Genomic DNA, 6,194 nt, shown 5'->3' on the forward strand with positions numbered 1-6,194 from the left:
CCTGGTCGCACACACAAACAGTCTGGAAACACAGATACGAAGAAAAATACAACAGAGAGATCAAGGTCGGGATAGAAACCGTCAAATAACAACGTTCTTGATGTACAAGCACGAAAAATGTGCAGATGCTGCAAATACAAGGCAATATCCAGACAGTCTGCTGAGTTCTTCCAGCATTTTGTCTGTGATATTGCTGATAAAACAGATTTTATGAGCATCTCAAATCTGAGAAAGGTCAAAGGAAATTGTCTTGAGCCAGAGGGCGGTGAGTCTGTGGAATTCTTTGCTGTCGACGGCGATGGAGCCCGAGTCACTCGGTATGTCTAACGCGGAGGGTGGTAGTTACTCGCTTAGTAAGGAAGTCAAAGACTGTGGAGAGAAGGCGTGAGAATGGAGTTGATGAGGATAATAACTCAGCCAAGGTGGAATGGGGCAGACTGACTCTGCTCCCTTCTCTTACGGTCTTCTGACCGTATCTCATCAGCGCCTGGGTTCAAGTGTACAGAGTTGTTCGCACTTCTGTTGTTTATGTTTTCTCAACGTCGTATTTATTGTTCTGTGTTTATCAGTCTGCATTTCACGGATGGTGTAGAAAACTGCACAAAATACTGCGTGATACAATCATTTGCAGGTTGACTGTGTGGTTAAGAAGACTTACGATTGTATTTAACTTCATTAACCGTGGGATTGAGTTCAGGAGCCGACAGGTAATGTTACAGCTATATAGGACCCTGATCAGACCCCACTTGTAGTACTGTGCTCAGTTCTGGTCACCTCACTACAGGAAAGATGTGGAAACTATAGAAAGGTTGCAGAGGATATTTACAGGGATTCTGCCTGGATTGCCGAGCGCGCTTTATGAGAATAGAAGCATAGAAACATAGAAAACCTACAGCACAATACAGGCCGTTCGGTCCACAAAGCTGTGCCGAATATATCCCTACCTTAGAAATAACTAGGCTTACCTATAGCCCACTATTTTCCTAGGCTCCATGTACCTGTCCAAAAGTTTCTTAAGAGACCCTATCGTATCCGCCTCCACCACCTTTGGCGGCAGCCCATTGTACGCACTCACCAATCTCTGAGTAAAAACCTTACCGCTTCATGTCCTCTGTACCTACACCCCAGCACCTTAAACCTGTGCCCTCTTGTGGCAACCATTTCAGCCCTAGGAAAATGCCTCTGACTATCCACATGATCAATGCCTCTCATCATCTTATCCACCTCTATCAGGTCACCTCTCATCCTCCGTCGCTCCAAGGTTAAAAAGGCCGAGTTCACTAAACCTTTTCTCATAAGACATGATCCCCAAGACATGCTTTGAGCGTCCGATGGAGTCAGACCCCAAGATCCTTCTGATCCTCCACACTGCCAAGAGTCTTACCATTAATACTACATTCTTCCATCATATTTAACCTGTCAAAATGAACTACTTCACACTTATAACTTACAGATTGAGTGAACTCGACCTTTTCTCCTTGGAGCGACGGGGGATGAGAGGGGACCTGATAGAGGTGTATAAGACGATAAGAGGCATTGATCGTGTGGATAGTCAGAGTCTTTTTCCCAGGGTTGAAATGGCTCACACAGTTTTAAGGTGCTTGGAAGTCGGTACAGATGAGAAGTCAGGAGTAAGTTTTCTTTACGCAGAGTGTGGTAAGTGCGTGGAATTGGCTGCCGGCGACGGTGGTGGAGCCTGATGCAATAGGGTATTTTAATAGGCTCTCGGATAGGTACATGGTGCTTAGAAAATAGAGGACTATGGATCACCCGAGGTAATTTCAAAAGTAAGTCCATGTTCGGCACAGCATTATGGGCCGAATGACCTGCATTGTGCTGCAGGCTTTCTATGTTTCAATGTTTCTATATATAGAAAGTTAACAGAACTGTTAGAGCGGGCATCGGAAGCTGGAAATAGGAGGTAGTAATAGGGGACAAATAAATGGTGGACGAAATTATTAGGTATTATGCGTCCGTCTGTTATGTTGAGGATACAAGCAGTATGCCAGAAATTCGAGAGGGGTAAGGGATGTAAGTGAGTGTAGCTGCTATTATTAAGGAGAAGGTGTTTGGAAGCTGAAAGACCGCAAGGTCACCTGACCAGATGGACTGCACAGCGGGTTTCTGAAAGGAGATTACGAGATCATGGAAGAGTTAATGGTGATCTTTCAGGAATCACGGGCTTCTGAAATGGTTCAGAGAACTGGAAAATTGTTGATCTGATTTTGCTCTTCTCGACAGGAGGGAAACAAAATACAGAACACTACAGACCGGTTATCAGGGCTGTTATGGTTGGGAAAATGCTGGAGCCCATGAGGTTTCTGGGTGCGTGGAGACACCTGTTAAAATAGGCCGGTCAACATGGTTTCTTTCAGGGGAAATCTTGCCTGATTAATCTACTGGAATTAATTCGGGAAATAACAGGCAAGATGGACAAAGGAGCGTCAGTGATGTTGTTTACTTGGATTTTCAGAGGCATTTGTCAAGGGCCGCAGATAAAGCTGCTGAACAATATTAGAGCCTACGGCATTACAGGAAATATACGAGCATCTGCCGCCAACGTGGACTGGACTGCTTTCCTATTGAGCCGTACATCTTCAGAATTGGACCCGACTCCTGATCTTGTGGCTCAGTGGTTATACAAAGGAATAGGATTATTCCAGACAGTATCGGCCAACATTCATTAGGCTCTCCTGACCGGACAAACCTTATGATCCTCTGTCCCATCCCATCGGTCGTTAAAGATATCTTTCCTGAGGCAGGCAGGAGAGCGGGGTTGTTTGAGTCTACCTTCCTCAGGCGGCGATAGAGGCCACGGGAGGAAAAAGTCTGTTTCGGGTTAATTCAGCTGCAGCTCAGCCGCTGTCCATTGATATTTATGCCGAAGAACGGCCCGGAGACAAAGAGGGAGAACGTGGAAGAAACGCAGTGGAAGAATGATTCCGGGACTGAGACGGTTAACATCTGAGCAGCGTTTGTCTGCTCTTGGAATGTATTCCTTGGAGTTTAGAAGAATGAGGGGAGACCTCATAGAAACATTTCGAATGTTGAAAGGCATAGACAGAGTGGATGCGGCAAAGTTGTTTCCCATGATGGGGGAGTCTAGTACGAGAGGGCATGACATAAGGATTGAAGGGCGCCCATTCAGAACAGAAATGCGAAGAATTTTTTTTTCAGTCAGAGGGTGGTGAATCTATGGAATTTGTTGCTTCTTGCAGCAGTGGAGGGCAAGTCATTGGGTGTATTTAAGGCAGAGATTGATGGGTATCTGAGTAGCCAGGGCATCAAAGGTTATGGTGAGAAAGCGGGGGAGTGGGACTAAATGGGAGAATGGATCAGCTCATGATAAAATGGCGGAGCAGACTCGATGGGCCGAATGGCTGACTTCTGCTTCTTTGTCTTATGGTCTCATGGTCTTATGAACAGAATATGTGACAGCAGGGCCACTGAAACTGGGTTCAGTAAATAATGTGAAACACATTCATTGCCGACATGTCGGGAACGAGGTCTCCAAATGCGTCGGAGGACAGACAGCACAGAGGTAACATCAGAAGGGGGCAGGGGATAGCAAATACGAGATGAAAAGCATTGAAAAAGGTGTGAAATAAATCAACAAAGAACAGTTAATAAAGGAAACATTTATAAAGGAAGCTCTCCATTGGAGCTTAGAAAAATAGAGCGCAATGGGTAACCGTAGGTAATTTGTAAGTTAAGGACGTGTTCGGCACAGCTTCGTGGGCCGAAGGGCCTGTATTGTGCTGTAGGTTTTCTGTGTTTCTATGAAACGATGTGACGTCAGCAAAGAATCGACAAATGAAAATGAAGAGAAGAATGAGCAACGTCCACGACGGAGCAGCGCGTCACCACGTTCAGACAACAGCAGAGAGGCGCAGCGGCAGCGTGCTGGGCCCATGGGCGTCCATTCGGCCGATGGATTGACGATTGTTTCCATGGAGAGCTCTGGAGGTGATGGAGGTCATATCAAATTAACCCGGGCCTATCAGGATAGGGGAACACTCTCCGGACGTGTGTAAACTTAGAGAGCATCACATGGAGAACTTTATGCGGATGTGTTTGGAAACTGGAACCCATGCCTGAGTGGCTGGTCAGGCAGGTACACTCACAATATTAGAGAATTGTTTAGGTGAGCACCTGAATCATCAAGACACTGAAGGCAACAGCTAGTAAGTGAGATCTTTTCTGGTGTGATCGGTAGTTGATTGTCAACACGGACACTGTGGGCCGAAAGGCCTGTTTTAGGGTCGCATGATTCAGTGAATCTATATTACATTTGTGACTCACAATAAAGGGTTTTATTTACTCTGGTAATGGGGAAGGGGGCTGACAGAGATCCAATTGTGTATAAATAGACAGAGTGGGTGGTGAGCAGACTGACCGCACTCTGTGTGAACACATCATCCGACATGTTTTGATGTGTCCTAGTTGGCTGTGGGAATCTGAGTTAGAGTGAGAGCAGGAAGCTGCACTGATCGGTTCACCGGGGAAAATGCGAGGGACAGCACTTCAATCCTTGATTCACTGGCCAGCCCAGGGTGAATAATAATTTTACACTTACCCATCGATTTAAATAACTTCGGGAATTCGTACGCGAGTTGTCAGGGTTGAACCACTCGGACGCTAGAAGTGTATGACTGTGGTTCGAGCTGTTTTCTGAATGTGGTCACTGTGATTCCTCACTCTGGTGCAGTTCCTGTTATATCCGGTTGAGGTCGCCATCCTCCGACAGACCGGAGATACACAACACCCAGTGTTTCAATGAAGTGGGAGTGAACGCTTCAGAATTCGATTCGCTACATATCGTTTCCCACTTGTCGCACTAAAAAAAACAGAAATATAAATACATAACTGTGATTAAAAATGTTTATTCCAAAAACAAAGAGGTGAGCTCGAATGATAGCACTTCTTTTTTGCTAATCCTTGAACACAACAGGTGACTGAATCGCTGGAGCAAACTGAGACACTGCTGTGGGAGGGACACGAGTGAAAGGCTCCAGTATTACAGCTGAGAAACATCAAGGTAATTCTGTTCACCCTCTTGTTAGATATGGCCCTGGTGGCTAAAGGGATCAGCGGGTATGTAGGGAAGGCTGGTAAAGGGTTCTGAGTTGGATGATCAGTCATGATCATACTGAATGGCGGTGCATGCTCGAAGGGCCGAATGGCCTACTCCTGCACCTATTTTCTATGTTTCTATGTTTTTTGTACTCTAAAATGTGCATGACGTTGACTATAACGAGCAATTCCTCGTTAGTATAGTGGTTAGTATCCCCGCCTGTCACGCGGGAGACCGGGGTTCAATTCCCCGACGGGGAGAATATTCGACGATATCTTGAATTAAAAGACAAATAAAAGCAGACAAAGAATTGATGTTTACACTAATCAGTTCATTGGGCATTGGGAAGGTGGAATAGCTCGGGCTGCTGAGGCCCCGGGAGGATAGAGTCTTTGCAGAAGAAAGTGGCGTTATTGTCAGCCTCTTTCCTCAAGTATCCGCTGCGAATCAATATCTCAGCACCGTTCTTTGTTATTTGTTCGTTGTTACACAGAGTCCATCATTTCGAGCATATTAATCCAGGGCTTTTGTTGTCAACTATGAATTCCCGCATGGTCCCACTACAGTAGTAAGGCAACTAACCAATATCAGTCCAGACGAAGGGTGCTGGTCGGAAACGTCAATGGTTTACTCTTTTCCATCGATTTGTTTGGTCTGCTGAGTTCCTTCAGCATTTTGTGTGTGTTGCCTGGATTTTCAGCATCTGTAGATTTCTCTTCTTTGCGACCAATATGAAGTGTCACCCTGGAACACATCGATTGCATCCTCATCTTGTTTTGGTGTGCAAAATGGCTCCAGTCCCCTGTTGTGCAAAGGGAAACTCTGCTCTTCAAAGACCTTTCTTCCCTGGGTTGACTGCACACTATCTGTGAACTATCCTTGCCAAGGCGCTACATTAACTTGACTTGCTGTAACATCCACACTCCCCACTTCCCTTTCCGTCCTGTAAAGGACCACACGAATTGTGGATGCAGTTGAATTGCACAGAGAATTCGAGTCTCCTCAGTGATCCTGTCATCGTCTGTCTGAAGAGGAGGATTTCAGAACGACAGGAACGACTGTTGATTAAAAAATGCAAACATGTACAGCGTCTGTTTCATTCTGGAGACCACGCGCGTTC

At 45.8% G+C, this 6,194-nt stretch overlaps 1 non-coding gene across 1 annotated transcript; it reads left to right on the forward strand.

The window, feature by feature from the left end:
• The first annotated feature begins 5,262 nt into the window (after positions 1 to 5,262).
• Positions 5,263 to 5,334, forward strand: trnad-guc (transfer RNA aspartic acid (anticodon GUC)). Its single transcript has one exon. It is a non-coding gene; the product is annotated as a tRNA-Asp (tRNA).
• Positions 5,335 to 6,194: the final 860 nt, after the last annotated feature.

This window comes from Mobula birostris, chromosome 28 (genome assembly GCF_030028105.1).
Source record: "Mobula birostris isolate sMobBir1 chromosome 28, sMobBir1.hap1, whole genome shotgun sequence".
Lineage (NCBI taxonomy): Eukaryota > Metazoa > Chordata > Chondrichthyes > Myliobatiformes > Myliobatidae > Mobula > Mobula birostris.